General features: G+C 36.6%; 1 protein-coding gene and 1 long non-coding RNA gene across 2 annotated transcripts in view; both read left to right on the top strand.

Annotated features, from left to right (window-relative positions):
* Positions 1–20,706, top strand: part of CSMD1 (CUB and Sushi multiple domains 1) — a 1,092,714-nt gene that overhangs the window by 121,753 nt on the left and 950,255 nt on the right. The gene's annotated exons all lie outside the window — the stretch shown is intronic.
* On the top strand, positions 16,427–17,402 carry LOC128786393 (uncharacterized). Its single transcript, XR_008430272.1, has 3 exons — positions 16,427–16,514; positions 16,884–16,934; positions 17,093–17,402. It is a non-coding gene; the product is annotated as an uncharacterized LOC128786393 (long non-coding RNA).

Raw genomic sequence — 20,706 nt, forward strand, 5'->3', positions numbered from 1 at the left:
ACTTATAATTTTGGTATGTGTTGTGTCTTTAGAGACTTTCCTAGACTGTCCTAGAAGCCTTCCCTAGAACTTCCTGCAAACTTTGGAGAACAGTCTACAGAACTTCTTCATACAATAGATGGCACTGCAAATCTTTGGCAACCAGCCTGAACATTAGGAAAGGCAGTCTGAGTTCTGGGGTTTTAGAATGGACTTACACCTTTCCTTGTTCAGAAAGGATGAGCTACTACCGACTTATATCTTACCATCCACTTATTGACAGCTTAGGTCTTTTTTTAGTGAACAAGGAATAGGAGAATTATCTGGCTTCTCTCTATAAACTCCTCTGGCATGTTCAGCTCTGCAAGAGCAGAAAGGGTCAGGCAATTTGAACTAGGAGTCAGAGAGAGAATTGAGAATAGATGCTGCATTAATGTCAAACTAAGGAAATTAAGGCAAAAAATGATATAGCTCCTGAAATATAAACAGTATTTATACTCTTGCTGGTGTTGCCAAGCTAATGAACAAGCATTAAAAAGTGACTCAGCATGTGTTTAAATGTTTGGAATATTCTTCAGTTCTAACTACCCCAGGTTATCAACTTTGTGCAGATACCTGCACATGTGTAACTCAGTTTACAAATATGTGATTGCTTGCTAAACAACAGTCAATAAAATATATCCCCTGCATTCTATTCTTCCTGCTTCTTTAGTTACTTCATCAACTTCCTAAAATTTAAATGGAATTTAAAATCTAATTTTAAAATGTTGGCTTTTTTCCCCCTAAATATATATATATATATATATATATTTTTTTTTTTACCATCTTTTTATGTTAGTGCTTTTATTGTTGTTAACTTGAGCTTTGTCAGGGAATAGACAAAATGTTTCCTGGACGAGATAAGTTTGTTGACTTCTTATAAGTGTATCATAAACATAGGAACATAGGGCTGGAAGAAGATCATAGCCAAAAAAAAAAAAAAAAAAAAGCTATTCTGTGACAAGACAGAGTATTTCCTGGAATGCATTGTTGATCTTTGTTTACAAGGGATTCTTTCCATCTCCCAAAACAGATACTCAATTTATAATGCCAGTTTTTAATTCCTGATTTTAGTGGCTACATTTGGAGAGATAATTACATGGTGTGGAATTAGTACAAAAGTGTGTTTACAATATCAACCTTCTCATTGTTTTGAATAGTATTCATTTATAATGAAAGATTTCTATACAGTGTCTGTTGATAGCACTGAGATAACTCTAAGATTTTTTTTTCCCAGTTATTTTACAATCCCTCAAAACAGAGTTTGGGGAGGGACATAATGAATGTTACCATGTAAGATTCCACTAAGGAAAAGAATTCATGAAAGAGGGATATATGGCAGCAGCTGACTGGGAGATGGTCTAGGAACTCTCTTTTGCTGTCAATACCAAAAGGGTATTGGTCAGGGATTATTTATTCTAATTTTCTTATATTTAATCAATGTCCCTACATCCCAATACATCTGTCATGTTTAAAGCATAAAATCATCTTGGAACAAATTGAGAAAGCTTCATTATCACACAATCTTCTCCTATCCAATGAACTGGAGGCTAAATGTGCAGAAACTTTCCCAAATTATGGATGATTTTTGGGTTTTTAATTTATTTTTAATAAGTAATGTCACCATTGCATTTCTTTTCCCAAGAAATCATTTGTGGCTATGGGACTATGGAATCTTCTCCTGTTCTATATGATCCTAAATAATTATTTCTACTGTGTTAAAACTGCTTTTGCATTCTGAAAAAAAAGTCAGGGGATTGAAAGTTAGTGAGGTTATGGCTGGACATGGCAAACCAGTCTCAAGGTGAGCATGCTCATCTGGCCACACAGAAAAAAGAAAATAGATGCAGCCATTGGAAATCTCCTACCTCTGCAACACATAGATAGCTTTTCCATTTCCTTAAGTATGTTTAACTTGCTTCTCAGGAGATTTAATAAACACTGCCATGCTCATAATTTTAAAGCTACTTTTCTTTAAGGCTTACTGAATTTGTGTCACTTAGCTTTCTGATTATTCAGCCAAGCTACTCATTTGACTTCTTTCTGAGTGACTCATGTTTGGAAAAATGGTTTGCACTTATACAGTAAAAACTTGATAAATACTGAGTGCTTTGTAGAAATAATTGTGTTTGTTCTGTGAGGAACAAAAGATGCTCCTGCCAGTTGGCTGAGGACATGCATCATCAAGCAACCTGACCTTTCAGCCAAACCTAGGTGCTCAGTTACAGCTGACCAAAAGTGGGTCTGTAGAAGTTGTCAGACCAGCATCTGTAATATTTGCACAGAAAATGCTGTTTATAAGGAGTTGAGCAAATATTATTACACCAGCATACATTTTTGTGAACACGGAGATGCAGTCAAAAATCTCAATTCTTGCATGAAACTGGATGTGGAATAATACTGTTTGTCTGGGTTATGCTCATGGTATAAATCCCATAGTGAGGCAAATAGGCACACAGAGACTGTGTAGGTGATTTTCCTTTATATGCCTCACTGTCCTATTCACAATTTCATGCTGCATTTTTCTCACTGTATGGCCTTGTTGCTGGTTAGGTGAGATTACTGACACAGACATGAAAACTCATCAGAAAGTCTCTGGCCCAGTTCAGTTACATTCACCAAAATTGTGGTTTGAGTGGATTTTTATGCTACAATTTTACCAACCTGGAGCCTTAGCCCCTGGCTTTCAGAAGTCTGTGCTTTTTACAATTGCCCATGGTAAGCTTTTGACTTTTATTTAACCAGTTCTTTTCCAAAAAATTCCCTGGAGCTTTGGAAGCCAGAATGTATCCAGCAGGCAGGCAGGTTACATTCACTGTACTTTGAAGGCTGAGACTTCCATAGCACAGATCCATTTGCTCCGTATCAGTCGGTCTCAGTGCTCAGGAATGTTTCTAGGCACATTTAATTAGAACAATATAGATGTAGCCTAGATGTCTGGCCCAGACAACACTCTGACTGCCATCTTCCCAGAAACAGGTAATTTGTTAAGTGTGATGCTCCACTTAATTGCATAGAGTGGACATCTGTGCATGCACAGAAGCACCACAAAAGAACTGCAAGGTAAGAGCCTGTCTCCTGCCAAAAAGATATGCCATAACTGTAGCACTTCACTGTAGAGGCCAGAGAGTCATGAAGAAACAAATGATCTGGAATTCTGCAGCCAACCTTGTTGCTTGTGTCTGATTTTTGGTCCCATGCTCTTACTTTCCTGTCTGGAAAGGGCTTTTACTCCAGGCATGTTATTTTTCAGATAATATCTTGAGACACTTGTCAATGGCATTGGAGATCTTCTACTCCAAAAAGTAGGTTGCCTAAAATAAAGGTCTTTGAGAGCTGTGGAAAAAAGATTTGCACTTCACAAAAGGCAAATAATACTATCATTTTCCCTCTATTCCTTCCTACCATTTACAAAAGGGCTATCATTTCTGAATTAATTATCTGTCCTCTAAGGTAGCTGAACAAGCAAAGTGCTGAATAGATAAAGGGTCTTCCAGTGTTTCTCACTGGTTTTAGTGCCTGGTTTGGTGTTAACCATGGGAGCACCAATGGTTTTCCTGTTGCTACAGAAAGAGAGAGGGTTGAGATAAATTCAGTTGATCCCCTTATTAATTTTTAGTCACTGGGATACCTAAGTAAAACCTGGCTTGCTGGCCAGGTCTCTCATCATTGCTGGCATTAAATCCTGGCTTCACTGAAGCCAATGGAAACATTCCAGCTCTGATTCAGTTTTGTAAACGCAGACGTCTCTTGATCCTTTGAATATCCTAGGGTATTCCACCTGGAATCTACATTCTATTTAAGAAAGACGCAAGTTTCCTCCTCTTCTGCTGTCATATCTGCTAAATGATTTGGATATGGTAGTACAACTCAAATGTCTCTAAATGCTCCTGGTTTACATTACTGAATAGAGAGCCTTCTTTCACATAGCAGAGCTGGGATGTTCTCTCTTATGTTTAGTTTTTTATAATCACAGTGTTTGTCTACAGGTCCTTTGTGTGGTTAGACTTTTGATTGTGTGCTTAATAAATGATTAATTGTCCTCTTTTTCTTCTCTACTTGCTTTGGACTCTTTTCCTGTGCACATACAGTTTTGTAAATCAGTTGCCCAATGACTCCTCCCAATGGTGTTTAACTCATCCATGTCAAGGGAATAGATAGAGATTATCAAACCTTCTGTAAATCTAACCCATTAATTTTACTCCTTCTCTCTATTTTAACATTCCATTAATTTTTGCAGGCACTTAGATTTTGGAACAGCATGCAGGCATCTGGCAGAAACCCAGGACAGTAGGCTTCCCTGTCATACTTGCTCTTACATTGAGTTGAAGTTTTTTGGCTCTAGAGTAAACCATCCTTTATCGAATTTTTACATTTTAGAATGTCAAAAGTAGATGCTTTTAATTAAATTTCTGGGGCTATCATGGGTTCAGTTCCAAACGCATATGACTTGGAAATTCTTGTAAAGTATGCATAGTTCATTTTAGCTTGTGCTCACTCCAGAATAGCTGAAGTTCTCAGTTGTGATAAAATGGCATCATTAAACTCTGTTACTTACCTGTTCCTTCATGAAAGGCAGGGAAAAATCCTTTTGTATAATAAGGAACAGGAAGTCTGGTTTTTGCATGGAAATGCTTCTGGTTTAAGTGAAAACTGTAACTATTACACTTCTTTCTTACATTTTTCCTTAAAACATCCTTGAGTTGGTTAGCTGCAGAAAGCCTTGGAGTTAGACCACTTGTGCACATACAAGCAATTGTGGATGACCATCATGCTTCATGAAGTTTCAGTTATGCTCTCTCACTTGTCACTTGTGCTGTATCCCATTCATGGTGTTTCAGATTTGTTGCATACTTGGCCAGATGCACCATGATGCAGTTACCTAATATTTCTGATTTTTCTATTCCAGTCATGTCTTTTGAGCTTTATTTTCACTTTTTAAAAAAGGCTATCAGATGCAGGGTTATCTGCCATGTTTCTCTGATGGGTCAGGTGCCTTCAAAACCAGAAAATCTTGTAGAAATAGGTTTTCCATAGGAACACACCATATTAAGTATGAAGTTGTGTGATTTTTTTTTTTTTTAATAGCCAGTAAGTTCCTGGATAGACCAGTTCTCACTTCACAACAAAGGTAATGTGCTACCTTCAATGTAGATACAAACTGAAGTACACAAATGCTGATGATGTTACCTGATATAAAAGTGTAATATTTAGCAAAGTAAGTCAGAAAAAGACCAGTTATTTTTTTATAACTCTGGAGACTCCACAGTACATAGAGACAAGTAACAGAGTATCAGTGCACAGTTCTGAATAAGACAACAGTTCTGAATAAGCATTCTTGTGTAACAAAGTGAACAAACCATAATGGAAAAGCAGGAATCTCACTTTTCTAGCTCTCGGCTGTCTAAAAATGTTAGCTGGCTGATATGATGAAAATATCTAGCTGTGAAAGATTTAAAGTCTTCTCCCTAGCTATAAAAGTATATTGCGCTAAACTCTACTATTGCAAGTTAGAAGGAACCTGCCTAGGCATATAGGTGAAATATTGAGTACAGTGGAGCTTTTCTTATTTCTTCCTCCAGTATGTTACTTTTCTCACACTTTATGCTTCCATGTAGACCTGTTTTGCCAAATGTAAGAGCTTGCAAGCACTTGCAGCACTTCCTGTCTACAGGAGTGGGTCCCTTGTTTTGTTTTGTTATCCATTGTACATGTCACTAGCACTATGGGCTGAAGATTGGGTATTGGTGGGAAAGTACTCTGTCACAGTATTAGAAGCTTTCCCATTCTCCCACAGCATTAAGATGCTTTTCATCTTTCATATCCATGAAAGTGTGGGAGTACATTTATTGCATGCATTTGTTTCCCAAACATCTCTGAGATTTTTTGCCATGAAAATGATGGTGGCTTTCAGTCCATGCAGAGGCCTCTTCAGTCAATGAGGACTTTGACCAGGGATGATATACATGACAACTTTTGGATGATATTTACAACTTCTTGAAATTACTGCAAAAAACTTCTGTCTCAGGACAGCTATGTATTAGACTTGACAGTTCCCTTGTTTTTATGAGTGCAATATGAAAAGGCTTAGAAATAAATATTTCTATATAGTATCAAAATTTCACTGCTTTTTGCAACCCTATATGCCAATAAAATGTATTCAGTTGTCTTCTTTGCTGCCATGCCTGCCTGAAGCTCCCTGGCTTTGCCTGCCCGGCTGAGGCACGGTCAGCTGCGGGGGACACTCCCCTGTTTCTCGAGGAGAGTCGGGGAGCGGCTAAGACAGAGCGCTGCGCTGTCTGCCTTGTATGGAGGAGAGGCGGCGTCTGAGGAGGTAATGAGGGAGTCGACTCAAGGCTGGGGAAAAAGTCTCAGGTTTAATGCAAGCTTTGGGAAGCTCTGAATGCCATTGTCCCGGTGGCCAAAAGTGCCCTCGAGGCTCTCGCAATTGTCTGAAGTACCAGGGCAGTAACCAGAGGGAAGGGACGCCCACCACCCAATGGGGGAATTGGGGGAGTGGAAGGCGGAGGGACAGACAGACACACAAACCAATGGGGGAAGTTCAAGGGAGGGACCCCTGGCCCTCATCCACTCACTCAATGCCCAGGTGGAAGATTTTGGGAGAGCGGGATGGGGAGCCAAGTGATGGACAGGGTACCAGGGAGGGGACAGGGGAATGACTGAGCATTTTCAGGGAGATTGGCATTGAGGGAAAGGCAGGAAAGCTCGGGGTGGAACCACCGCAAGAAAATGGGAGGTGAAGGGGCAAACCATTACAGAACTGTTACAGAGATATAAAAGCACAATACAACACTTAGCCCAGACTGAGCTAAAGTACATGCCATCATGAATGGACCTGGCAGTTCAGAGGTAACATGTATATGGAGCCAGAGGCAACAATATTCATAGCACATAAGATATCAATAATGCTAACACTGAAACCCTTTCACAGTCCTGAAACAGACTCTTTGTTCTAGAGGTGCTGCCTTAGGAAACAAAACTCAGAGGTAAACAGCCTGTAGAAGGTAACAGGACTGATAGAAAATACATTTTTAGAGACAATGGAGGTGTTTTCAAGATATATGAAAACCGTTGCTGGGAGGCTGTGGTTACAGAGGCAAAATGCTTTTTGTCAAACTGTTTAATAGTTATGAAGATGAAATTGCAACATATGTTATCAATTAACAAAATGTAAATTTGCTAAAGTAATTTTACATTCAGAAATTACAGAAGAACAATTTCCTGGTGCATAGTCATAAATGTTTCTTTCAGAAGCAGAAGGAATTAATATGTACACAAAATATATTTTAGCTATGCCTAAGTAGCTCAAATTTGCCAATGTAAAGAGGTGACACTCTGTGAGGTCGATACATACCAGGAGCATCCTAGCTCTGCATCTCACCCATATGAGTGGCCATTTTTATAAGGGAGATAAAACATTCTTCTCTGCCAATTATATAGATGCAAATACACTTTATTTAATATTTGTAGTCTGGCTATAGACAAAATATATGGAAGTGCTAAACTTCAGTAACATATGTCGTATATTTATTTGTTAAGGGGTTTTCAGGTATAGCCTATTTCAATGTGACTAAAACTTTTCTTTCAAGATTGATCCTTTGTAATTTGCTTAAATAAGAAAAAATAAATCAGCTGAGCTAATATTTGAAATAAATAAGGAGTATTGAGATGCATGAGACAGATCTCCAAACCACTAAGGTTTGCTTGAGGCAAGGAAAGAAGAAATTGTGTTCTGCGGGAAATGGCTATATACAGAAACTGTGCAGGAGAAGGCAGAAGATAATGCTGAGAGAATGTTTCATTGGCAGAATAAGTATCCAATTTAAAGAAATATAAGCCACGATGCCTGATGGAGATGCTGAGAAAACCCACACTGTACAGGTATTCCAATAAATTGGAAAAATTTCAAGCGGACAATGATTTGCTGAGTATACTGCACATATCATGCGATACTGTGCAAGATTCAAGTTTCACTATGATTGTGCACTGGAACAGTTCCAAGATCATCAGCCTGCTTTGTTAAAAAAAAAAAAAAATACAGTATTTCAAGATATGTATTTGTGGCATTGTTTGAGCACCTTCTTATGTTTTGGCAAAAGTATAGCAATATTTTTTTACAATTAAAGAAATTATATGTTGATCACAGATAAAAATTTCACCAGCAAGGATGTTTTCAGTGCTCATTTTACTTATAAAAGAGACCCTAAATGGAGTTATATCCTGCTTAGGAGAACAAAGTATTGTAATATATAATTGCTTGTATTGATAATGCAGTAATTTCTTCTCCAAAAATTGACATTCAGATGTTGAGCCAGGGACGGGCGAAATGACTCGTATGATTTCAGAAGGCAAATGAGAGTTTATTCAAAAGTACATCTCTCTTTTATAGAGAACATCATGAACATTAATTCCATTGGTCTTAGAGTAAAAACATTTCACCTGATTGGACTTAGGTCAGTGTGGTAGAACATATCTGTAAAAAATATTAACAGAAAACAAGATAATAGATTGTTTACATTCCTCTCGGACTTTTTCCCAGACTTAGCCTGGCAGTAATCTTTCTCTTTTTCTCTGTGACTGAACTGAGAATATCCACATTCAGATTTATCAAGCACTAGGATCAAAGCTGAAGCTACTCATCAAATCACAGCTTTAGCTGTTCATGGGTTTAAGTCAGAATTTTTTGAAATAATTTTTTTTATTTCATGTGCATTAATTATTAACTGAATTCCCATATCATAAATTCTATTTATCATCAAGAATGGACTAGTTTACATCTGACAACTCCAAATTTAATGAAGAGAAGCCAAATAAATTACAGAAACTCATGAAATAGTTTTGCCACTGATGTATTTTTTTTCTGCATTAATTGACAAGTGATTGAGAAAAGCAAACATCCATTTCCAGTTGTGTATAAGCCTAAATTTCACCAATAAGTCTTATTAGGCTGCATTCTTAAAAAGCTGATAGAGTCTAAATTGTAAAGGGACTTCAAGCCTCTGACCCTTAAATATATGAACAGAAATTAAAAACCAGAATAAAATATACCCTGATACTGCAAAACTGTATACAATGTTATTTTATACAATGTATAAAATGTTCTTTTATATTTCTTCTACAGTTTTAGTATGTCACTCTCTCTCTGAATAATGTAAATAACAGAGACTATGCATACACCCTCCAAGCCTAGTAGAAACAAAGTGACACAAGGATCAGCTGAAATACAGTATCATAAAGAGATGCCAAAGGGGAACCCACTCTAGGTCTTTGAAAACTCCCAGTCCTGTGAGCTAGAAAGCCTGGTATTTTACCAAAGCTTATTAGGAGAGGTGATGAACTTAGCTACAATACCAACACTTCTGCATTGCTTCCAGTTCCCTTTCTAGTGTTCGAGGCTAGCTAGGGATTTCTGCACACATCCCGTTATATCTGTATTACACATACCATGTTTTCTTTGGGGTGTCTGTTTTATTATATTTTTGAATGCTAAATTAAAATTATTAACCCTTGGTTCTGATCATAAATTTACCCAGGCTAAGATATCTAAGCAGCAAAAGGATCTAAGTAAAATAATTTTTTATCTGCCTAGTACTTTTTACCTACCTGGTACTTTAGTGTACTTTGACTGCTGTAAGTGAATGATTGTGTAAAATCCTTGATTCTGTTCTTAAGAGATGCTCCACACTTCTTGGAACATAACAAGTGCCTCAGGTGTACAGGTTGACAAAAATGCTTAAAGCATTTAGTTCTGCACCTCCTAAGAGACATGCAGAACTTTGAAGCACACTGCCATTGGTACAGCACTAAAATAGAACAAATTGTTCTTCTAAGCTGCTCAGCAAATACTCTGTAGTTCTCAGGAGCCTTTTCTGTCATTGATAGTCTTAGATTTTGTGTAACAGGTTCTGCTAAAAGCAAAGGTAGGGGCATAGACCTCTTTTTCTGCTACATTTCTTTGTAAAACTCATGTCATTACTTATGTTTTATAATATTAAGGTGCTTTGGTGCCTTCGTCTCTGCAGTTCTATTGTGCTATCAATTAAAAGGAGTACTTCTAAAGCAGATCTTTGCTTGGAAAAAGGTGACTTAAATACATAAAAGACTTTACTCTTGAACTCACCCTGACTTCTTATAAACACCTGTTAACTGCAAAATGACCAGTGGTTTTTTGGTTTTTTTTTGTTTGTTTGTTGGGTTTTTTTTTTTTTTTTTTTTTTTTTTTTTTTTTTTTTTTTAACTGTATATATCTGTAAACCTCAGGAAAAAAAATACATAAAACAGAAATGCAGAGGCAGAGAAATATAAGCAGAGAAGGTGATTCTGTGATGTGTTCTTTATGTGGTATTTTTAAATATAAATATGAAACAGGAAACTACATGAAACCTTGACAGTTCTTTGCCCCAAATGTAACAGACCTTTTATAGCTTTGTGTGAGAGAAATGTAAATGCTGTAGCTTAGATTTATATATTAAGCCTTCAATTTATCTTGAAGGATACAATTAGTTTTGAACATCTACATGGAAAATAATTATATGTGATTGTGAATGCAGACAGAATCATAATTCTAGGGCCAGAGACACTGTAATTCCATTTCTTCTTACATATGTCTTGGCTCAAAAACAGAGGAATGTTTTCTGTCAAACACACATTTTGTCTAATTGCTTGATAATACATCCATGTAAGTGATAGATACAATTATACATAAAATAAAAAATGGTATCAAGAGTGGTACCCAGAATCATCGTTCTTCGTATTGGCATCTGCTAGGTTGTTTTGTTTTGTTTTGTTTTGTTTTGTTTTGTTTTTTTGTGAAGCCCTAATATTACTGTGAGATGTGAAGAAAGCAAGCCGCATTTTGCAAAGAAAAGCAATAAATACATGCCTTCATTTCTTGATTTGAAAACAAAATTTATATAAATTGAAAAGTGATAACTTGTTTGGCAGTATTTGTGCACTATATTTATGTTACTGATGCCAATTCTCACTCACATCCTGATAAGAAAAGCTATCTAAGGGTAAGCCCATCTTCTTTGTTCCTTAACCACCCGTTTGATATGCCAAAAATTATATTACTAAATAAATATAGAAAGTTATTTTAGTAATATATTTGTTAACTTTTCTATTTGGAGGCCTATTTCAGGAGAACTTCCTCGTGCTCAAATATACTTTGCAAATGTAAATTCAAGTATATTATATCAATATTTGATGCTACTTTTATTGACTGGGTAAATTGTTTCATGTCATTAGGACAGAAGTAACTTTTAGTTCCTAATCTGAAATTTCAGTTATGCACTGCATAATTATTTCACAGTTATAACTAACAACTCTATTATTTAAAAAAAAGAAAAAATTGAAATATATAAGCTACAGTAATAATGTAAGTATTTTTCCCTGAATAATAGAAATATGGGTATGTATCATTTAATAGTATTTTAACAGTAACATGTAGTCTTTCAACCAAACTTTTGTGAGCTAACCTCACCTTCTACATGCAGTTGTCAAATACACTAACATACACCCAGAATAAATACCATCCACTGCTCTGAGTTAACAAAAGGCCTGCAAGCAGTCAATTTACTCTGACTTTCTACATGTGTCTGTTTCAGGTTCATTATTCTTTCAATTATTTGATTATACTAAAAAGGAAATTGGAGAGGGTAGCATATTATTATTGTATGTTAAACAACTAAGTAACATATTTTAATAGGGAGACCCAGCATTTTCCTGTTATGAAGCAGAAAATCAAAAAGACATTTTTGGTGTTAGACATATAGTCCTTCCTCTGAAATAAAGATGGGAATTTGATAAGGTCTAGCCTTTAAAAACCTCAAAATCAAATTTAGGCATTAAAGCTACAAGATTTTCAAAAATGTAGTACAGATAAGCTGGACACCTGGAAAATGTAAAGTATTACTCAGATGCTAAGTGTTAGTATTTAAAATGCTGAAATATTTTAAAACAACAAAAATATTGACTAAGCTTCTTGAATTTCCTTTTATGATATGAAGAAATTTCATCATAGCAGGGTACTTAGATTGCTCACTGTACACTTCTGGAATGTGGGCCAGCCCTGGTGATGGGGATCTCAGCAGCAGTGACATGAGGGTTAGAGTTCAGGTTGAGAGAGCTGCTGAGCCTACAGCTCCAGGGACCGAGACTCAGAAAGGCATTGCAAGGGTATCATGTCAGAGTGCCAACATTGCTGGCTCCACACATTTTAATCTCTGCCACCTATAGCAATGAGGATCTTTGCCAGAGCTCCAAGCTGCCATGAGGGTTAGGGTTAGGTTGTAGAGAGTAAAAGGTGTAAAACACATACCAAGAGGATCATGGCAAGGCCACAAGGCTGCTGCCTCCTCACTTTGCAGATTAGTTTCATGCTTGGGGATGGGCACCTCTGCTGTAGACTCAAGCCTGCTTACGGGTTAGTATGAAAAATCTCTTAAATCTCTGGCCTCTGAGACAATGAGGACCTCTGCCACAGTGCCAAGCTGCCATTAGGGCTAGGGTTAAAGTTAAGGTTAGGGTTGAGAGAATAACAGAGCTTACAGCTCCAGGAACACTGTGGCTGGAAGAGACATCCCAACGTGATCCCAGCAGGGTCCCAATTTAGCTGCTCCTACATCTTTCTAAGCTGGACCACCCATGGTGGCAGGAACCTCAGCCCCAGCAACAAGATGCATTTAGGCTAAGAGTTAGAGTTGGGAGGGTAAAAGAGCCTAGAGCTCCACGGACACTGGGGCTGGAAAACACATGCCAAGAGGATCACAGCCAGGGCACAACTCTGCTGCCTCCTCACCTTGCAGATTAGCTTCTTGAATGGAGATGAGCACCTCCACTGTAGACCCCAGCTTGCTGATAGGTTAATGTAAAAAAAAAAAAAAAAAAAAAAAGTTTGAAAATTAGTAGCACATGTTAAGCAAACCTTAGGTAATATCTTCCAATAATCCTAGTTAGTATCTTCCTATATAATTGGTGGTAACACCGAAAGATTTGTATTTTAGATTAAAAAAAGGATTAAAATAAAATTCTGAACCTATCAAAGAGATCAGCATGTCCTGACCTCAATATATTTGATGTGATGTTTAATTTAAATTAGTGTCTTACATGACACTTAATAAGATAATTTTGGAACACAATAGCAATATTGAATAAAATCTTGAACAAGGCTAGGATTCAGACTAATAACCTGAAGCCATTCAGTGGCAATGGTGCTGCTCATTTTAAGCTACAGCCTGAGAGTTGCTTCCTTGTGGGTAGAATCTGAAGAAGAATTAATTTTGCAAAATAAGTAGGGTCAGAATAAAGTTACTTCTGGAAATCTCTCTTGATGGGGTAGGTTGAAATTGGAAGGAGAGTGGGCAGAAAGAGGTTTGGCTGCTACTTAACAATTAATTTTCTTCATCTATTTATCATTGTAGCTTTCAATTATGTACCATTTATTCCATGTGCTACTGTAAGGCCTAAGTATGAGAAGCAAGTGGACTAAATTATCTGGCATTCGTCTTCATGAGCTTCTGAGCTGTCATAAGCTCTCTAGCACAGCATGTGCCTTCAGTTGCCACTTCTGCAAAAGTGACTTTGCAGCTTGAGCTTTTGTAGGAGCTCTTGTGTGTAGAGTGATCGGGCAGGCCTGTGTGACTGCCTTAGCTTGGTTACAGACTGACATAAAGAGCATGTCTTTCATGCCATTCAAGAACGATTTGAACTTTGAGTCAGCTTTTAGGCCTTTCATAATTGTTCAGATATAAAATGAAGACTTAAGTGAGAAAGTGAACTTTCATTATCCTGAAAAGCTATAATGGGTCCCAGATATAAAATCAAATTAATTTTTTTTTTTTTTTTTTTTTTTTGGAACCAGTTTACCATTTAAATAAAATGAGAGTGTAGTGAAGTGCCACTAGTCTGCTTCTGGACATGCAGAATTCCTAAGTGATTTCTGTAGTGCAGATGCTCCTGGGAAGGAAGGTTCTTTGATTTTTTTGGTAAGTAGTTGAAATGAATCTGCACTGAATAGTGTAGTGATGTCAGAGGGAGTTGGAATTCACAACACTGTGCATGCCTCAAGTTTTAATCTTCAGACTTGCATAGTTTAAAATTACATCTGTCTGGAATGTACCACTGAAATGATTTTTCCAACACTGTCTCCTGATCCAATGAGCTTTAAATTATTTCTTCATGAATTTTCATGAGAAAATTAAACTAGATTTTGTTGCTATGAAAGAAGGGAAAATACAACATTTTTAACCTCAGGAATCAGACTCTCATTTAACTATATTTAAAATGTAATTCTGAACCCTTGCTCTCATTCTATGGCATAGTTTTCCTTATAAAAGGGAAAGTAAGCCAAGAATGTATTTATGGCCTACAGTAGCTGAAACAGCATTTTGTTGGAAAGATCGTGCCACAGCAACTGTGGATGTGGGCTGGTTTTGGTGCCTGCCCCCTCATCCTGCCAGTTGCCAGGCAACTCTGGCAGTCCCACTATGTCCTATACTGCAGATCGAACTTCCTCTGCACATACCTTTTTTCATCATGGCTTTAGCTATTCCTGATTCCAGCACAATGGCTGTCTCTTTTTACACTGCAGCTGCCTTTATTACCTATTGAAGACCACTCTAGTAAGAACAATTTACCGTTCACGTTTCTTTTCACTTGAATGTGACCTACACATACAGAAATTACTCTGTGAAATACAATCGTCTTTTGGAACAAATTACTGTTTTGTCACAGCAGAACTCACAGCTTTTTGGGATATATAATGAGAAACAAAACAGCTATTTAAACAATGGAAACAACCTCTACAGTGGATTTTAGTTAGGATTTAATTATACAGCTATAGTTTAGTTAGAATGAGGTTAACAGTGCTGCTCTGAAGATTCTTTCTTTTCTTTATGTCTACTTTGAAAATCAAGGTCAGACAAGTTATTTGGAAGCTAGTAAAACAAAAAGAGCACTACCGCTTAGCACCGCAACTTTGTGTAGTGTATTTAAAAATAACAGATTTTCATCTCAGTCTGTGTTAGAAAGATGCAAGTTTTCCTCTGGTAGCCACTAATTCAGTAAATAACCTGCATAAAAGGATGGATTTTCAAGTCACAATAGTTTAGTAGTAGGCTGGGCTACCTGTAACCCTGTTCATGAGCTTCTCCTCATGAACAGTTGCATAGGCTTGTTTGCTTTCTCAGTGATACTTCTCATCTTATTTGGACCGAAGTATCTTGCTACTATAGCTGGCAATATTAGTGTCAGAATTATTGTTGGCAGGCTGTAAAAAAACAGGATCTGAAGGAAAGGACAGCTTCGGAAGCTAGTGATTAGCAAAGAACACACAATGCATTACTCACATTTGTGTATCCATAGACACTTTAACAACCTTGTTTTAAGAGTTAGGATTATTCACTTCAGATATCGCTGCCCCCATTAATACCACAATACTTTGGTTGTAAGTGCTGTTATCTGAAATATGGATATAATAGAAACCTCTGAATAATAAATATGCAATAATTCTTCTGGGATGGTTTGAATTCAAACTACAGTTGCAGAATCATAATTGAAGGCAAAATAATTTGATAAAAGGGTGTCTCTTGCTCTGCCTTGAACTTTAAGTTTATTACTACAGGTAACACATTGTTAGCAGTTTGAAGTAGAAGATCCAAATACCCTGCAAGCTTTATTGGCTGGAATCTAGTGAAGAATGCTATCATTGGTGCTATTGTCATCCTTCTGGAGCGATAAGTGTCCAGTTTTGTATTTACAGGTGTTGCAATAGAACCTGTTCATGCTGCTGCAGCCTGGTTTTACACTGCTGTAAACCTTCCCATGCCTGTGTTTGTCAAGTCATAAAGCTGTTTAGTAAGCTGTAGTTCACTTTGACAAAGTACAGGCAAGGAGGGCTGCTCAGCAAAAAGATTTTGTTGAAATGCAGACCTTATAAATCCCTGGTCATACTTTAGAAAGGGAAACAACTGTCTTTTAAATTCTTATTTAAATATTTTGCTGCTTGTGTAAGTGTGCAAAGATCTTTTCAAAGGATTCTTCTTCAGAGTAATTAGGAGGAGAAGGAGGTACCATTTAAACTGTTCCTATTTCTGACACAGTATGTAGATAACCCTCCTGTTTGGAAAAATGAAGCTTTCTGAATTCCGTTTACTTGAGCCTTTAGTGATCTCTTCTTGACATAAGCATCCAAGTGTAGGAGTCAGACAATATCTAATTTTATACTTGGGCTCAAGCAGTTATGGTAGTACACAGATCTGCTTAATGGCAACTTCCTAATAATGCAACAATAGGCATTATGAGTTAAGTCGGCAGCCACCCCCTCACAGCGCCACCTACACATCGCCAGAACCCAAAGCTGAAATTTTAGATTTATGAGACCTATAAAGTCATTAAGAAAAACCTCTTCCTGTCAGTGACAAGATGCTTTCAGAGCACTTTTTTCCAACCAACAAATGATCTTGATTGGAATCTTGGTACCATATTAATATTTCAGCCTAGTGATATTTTTGCCTATTTGTGATAGGGAGGAAGTAAAAATTTGAAGCTGTTAGAGTTGCAGCTAATGAAACTCAAATTTCTTCTCAGTCACTTTAACTCTTTTGATACTGTTAGTGGTTTTAATTTTACAATGAATACATTTCTATGCCTTGTAAGTTAGAAGTCAAAATATTTCAGTATTTGAGTGTTATACAAGAAGAGTTGCATGCAGAAAGCTTTTAAACATAGAATTATTAATTGAAGAAAATTTCTGTAAATATAACATTTTAGTGTTTGAATTTATGTGACTTAGCAAATGAATATTTCCACTATTAGAAAATATTTCTGTTTTTCTTTACTTGAAGCTGTGGCACTCTGAACCAAAGTTCATTCAATGTCTGAAATTACGCTGTCAGGTAGGTGAGAAGTAGCTTGATATTCTTGCTTTAACTGTTCGAAAAGTGTGCTGCTCAGAAACAGTTTTGATGAGTCTCAGGAATTTCCCCATACATTATTATATTGTTTAGAAACCTCACAACCTAATTTTGTTTTCATGTTTCATTTTTTTGTACAGCAATGAAGGGAAAATTTTCAAACAACTATTACATCCTCTCTACAGATCTCAAAAACCACCAGAACTTAAATGGGGGAAGAAGGCTGTGTGTTACCACATAATACAAGAGCTCTGCCTGCTCATTTATACCTGTGCAATGGGACTCATAAGGTTTTGGCATTAAACATTGCACAGTTACTGAGCTGCACTGGAACCATATTGGCTTGACTTGCTCATGTCCAACCAAGTTTTGAGGCAGGAAAATTATCACAATTTGTTAAAACTTAAAGCCTCAGGAGCCTCCATTTTAATATACCTGTCATGGGTAGAACTTGAATTTTTATGCCAACTTCAGGAAACTTGTTTATGTGCCTAATAAAGAAGCACAAGAGAAATTAGTAATGTAATGAAAAGTTAGTCCTGGATTGCTGAGAGTGATAATATCTTTCCAGTCATTCTCCACTTGCAAGTAATGTAATTTTGAATAATAGTTTGAGGTTAAAATTTGGTCTCTCTCTGATATGAAGTAGTTTCACCTGCCCAGATTCAAACTGGGATGCTAACTGTGTGATATTGGCAGTAAGGCAATAACATGTTATTATCAATGCCATTTATTTCAAGGCTGAGTAAATGGCAAATATAATATGACAGGAAAAATCAAAATCAAATTACACTGTATCAATTCATATTAATGCTCACTCCAGTTAAGTCAAAACAATTTCTTTGATGCAGACTTGGAGGGTCAGAATATTCTTAGATTCTCTTAGATACTCTTCTTAGATTCTACATCCACCTCTGAGATGAGACTCTTTTTCCTTGTAAGTGCAGACCAACATTCTTCCTTCACCAGCTCAAAAATAACCTAGCAGCTGCACAGGAGTTGGAACCTTCTAATTAGCTCTAAGAAGCCTGAAGGAAGGACATAGCAGATTTTGAGAAGAAAAAATAAGTCAATTGGAGCAATAGATTTTCTGAGTTTTGGACAGCTAAAATTAATTTTAGTTCTAATAATGTTAGTGGGCATGTTGCCATCCTCTTCACTTGAAATGGCATATGGTCCTCCATGAGGTGCCAGTTGGGAGGCTATTATAAGCAGTCTGGTAACTAGAGTCAGTGTAGATTCTTTACCACTAATGGCTGATTCTCAGCTGGACAGTGAAAGATAAAGTGAGGGATAAATGGTGAAGGAAAAAAAAGAGATAATTTTAAAGTAGTGTTTAAGAGTTGACTACAGCTCCTTTATAGATGTTAGGGATTATTGTGTATTACATTATCCCTGAAGAGAGATTTAAAGTTCAGGTATTTCAGTCATGTTAAAAAAAAAAAAAACCCAAGACTTTACATATTTTGAAAAAAAAATTATGCCTGTTGACTGTTTGTGGTTGACCCTATGTAACAATATTCTTGGGTTTTTCAACAAAAACCACTCTTCTGAAGGATCTGACCTTGTATCTAGAACTGGTTGTTTATTTAAACCATAATGTTTGCAAAGCAGGAAGCATGCAAAATGAAAACTATGCATTGATGTATTAAAGTGAAGTTTATTTTTTCAAAATAAATAAAATGGAAGGGCTGACAAGATGAATACCATACTGAAGCAGAAAGCTGTGACAAACTTTTCAAGTTTCTACTAAGAGAAAAAAAAAAATCTCATTAGAGTATTGTAAAATTCTTCTGGAGCTCCATGTCTCTATGTTATTTAAGATCTGTTTCTGACTCTTTGTTAGCGGCTAATTTTTTTGAAAAAGAAAGATTCTGTTTTATGTTTACAGCAAAATATATAAGCTCATTTATCTGTATCAACATTCCTTCTTACATTCATATTTTAATGTATTAAGATCTACTTTTTTATTCTACTCTGCAACTTTCTATTCTTGCCAACTTCATTATTAGATTAATACTGCATTAATAAATATGACAGGAGATTTGCAATAAATACCATCTAGTTATCTGTATCTGTGTCTCAGCTTCTGAGCGAATCATATCTTTTTCCTGCAAATTAAAAAAAAAAAAAAAAAAACAGATTTTGGGGAGGTTGCAAAAAAATTGACTCATTTAAGCTTTTCTCTAACTATTCACTCTGAGTTTATATTATATTGTTCTGTCTGGGTAACTGCTTTCATTTTAGGAAAACAGCTGCAGTGTGCCCCTACCCAAATTACCTTTTCTCTTTGCATTTAAAACACAGCTATGCTTGATTTGTCCCTGTCACAGTAAAACACTGTTCAGGTCACAGGATCACAGAATCATTTAGGTTGGAAAAGACCTCCAAAATTATCAAGTCTAACCTCTGACATCGACCTCGTCAACGAGACCATAGCACTAAGTGCCACATCCAGTCCATTTTTGAGCCCCTTCTGGGATGGTCACTCCACCACTTCTCTGAGCAGTCCATTGCAATGCATCTGTAGGTTAACCAGTCGATTTCAAATTGCTAACAGGAAGAGATCTTATTCAATAGACAGGAGAATCAAACTATAAAATACAAGACTTCTACTGAGACTTGTGAAAAGAAAGGATCCATATTCTCTGCTTTAAACTTTGACCTATATTCCTCATTTCTTTCTGCTCGAACTTCTGCTTAGCTGACCATTGGGCTGGAGTGGTACTGGAAAAAAATCTGACCTTCTTATGACAAGTACCTGAGTACCAATTGCATCTTGTTGATGGGGCGGGATGCTTGGATGAATTTGGAGATTATTTTTAAGTGGTGATAAAACCCTAAGAAAGCAGAACTTTTATGCCACTGCAAAAGTTATGATGAGTATATTCTTACATGGCATTTCAGCAGTTTTCGCATGGCAGATACTGCAAATTCAAGGAAATTTTGTTCTAAATAAGATTGATGGGGTTTTAGTTTGATGCCTTAATTATCTATAAAACAATTGTGTTAAGAAGCTATTGTATTTATCAAGAATAAATTGAGAACACAAATTTAACAGCAGTGGAGAAGATAGAGCTTCTCCCTCAAGGAGTAAAACCTTACTCTTGCAATATTTATAAAATAGAATGCTTCACATGTTCTTGAAAGGTATTTTGTATGATAAGTATGTTAGAGTCAGCTCAGCATTTTCCTTCTATTCTGCTTGATTATTAATTAGAACAAGCTTTAATTCACAAAACTACCCTATAAAAAATATTTTCTGCCAACTCTTGAGCACATCATTCCAATGCTCAAGGACCTGGTTTGGCTCATGCTATCATCAGATAGTGCTTTGAAAGACAATTTGACCCACAGGTTTTCCACAGTAATATCAGACATTCTATGACTTGTGCGGGTCTGGTCAATTCAGGGATTCTACTTTTATTGATGTCAGTGGGTGTTTTCTCACAGATTGGATTGTTCTGTGGACCCAGAGTCTTTACAAATGTTTTCAGAACCTTACTGTTATTTCCCATTGTCAGAAAATTGCTTGCACATGTAAGACTTACTCTTCATCCATACCTTGATTTGGCTAAGGATGTATCCTTATAGATGCTTTAGACCATTCAGTGACACTATTTATTGGACACAGTAAATATCAACACAATCAATTTGTGCATGAGCTATTTTATGAATAAAAAGCATGGTTCTGCTTAATAAAATCAAGTGTGCTAGCTGGTCTGATATATTGCCCTCTTAGGCAACTTTGGGG

Source organism: Vidua chalybeata, chromosome 3 (genome assembly GCF_026979565.1).
Source record: "Vidua chalybeata isolate OUT-0048 chromosome 3, bVidCha1 merged haplotype, whole genome shotgun sequence".
In the NCBI taxonomy this organism is placed as follows: Eukaryota; Metazoa; Chordata; class Aves; order Passeriformes; family Viduidae; genus Vidua; species Vidua chalybeata.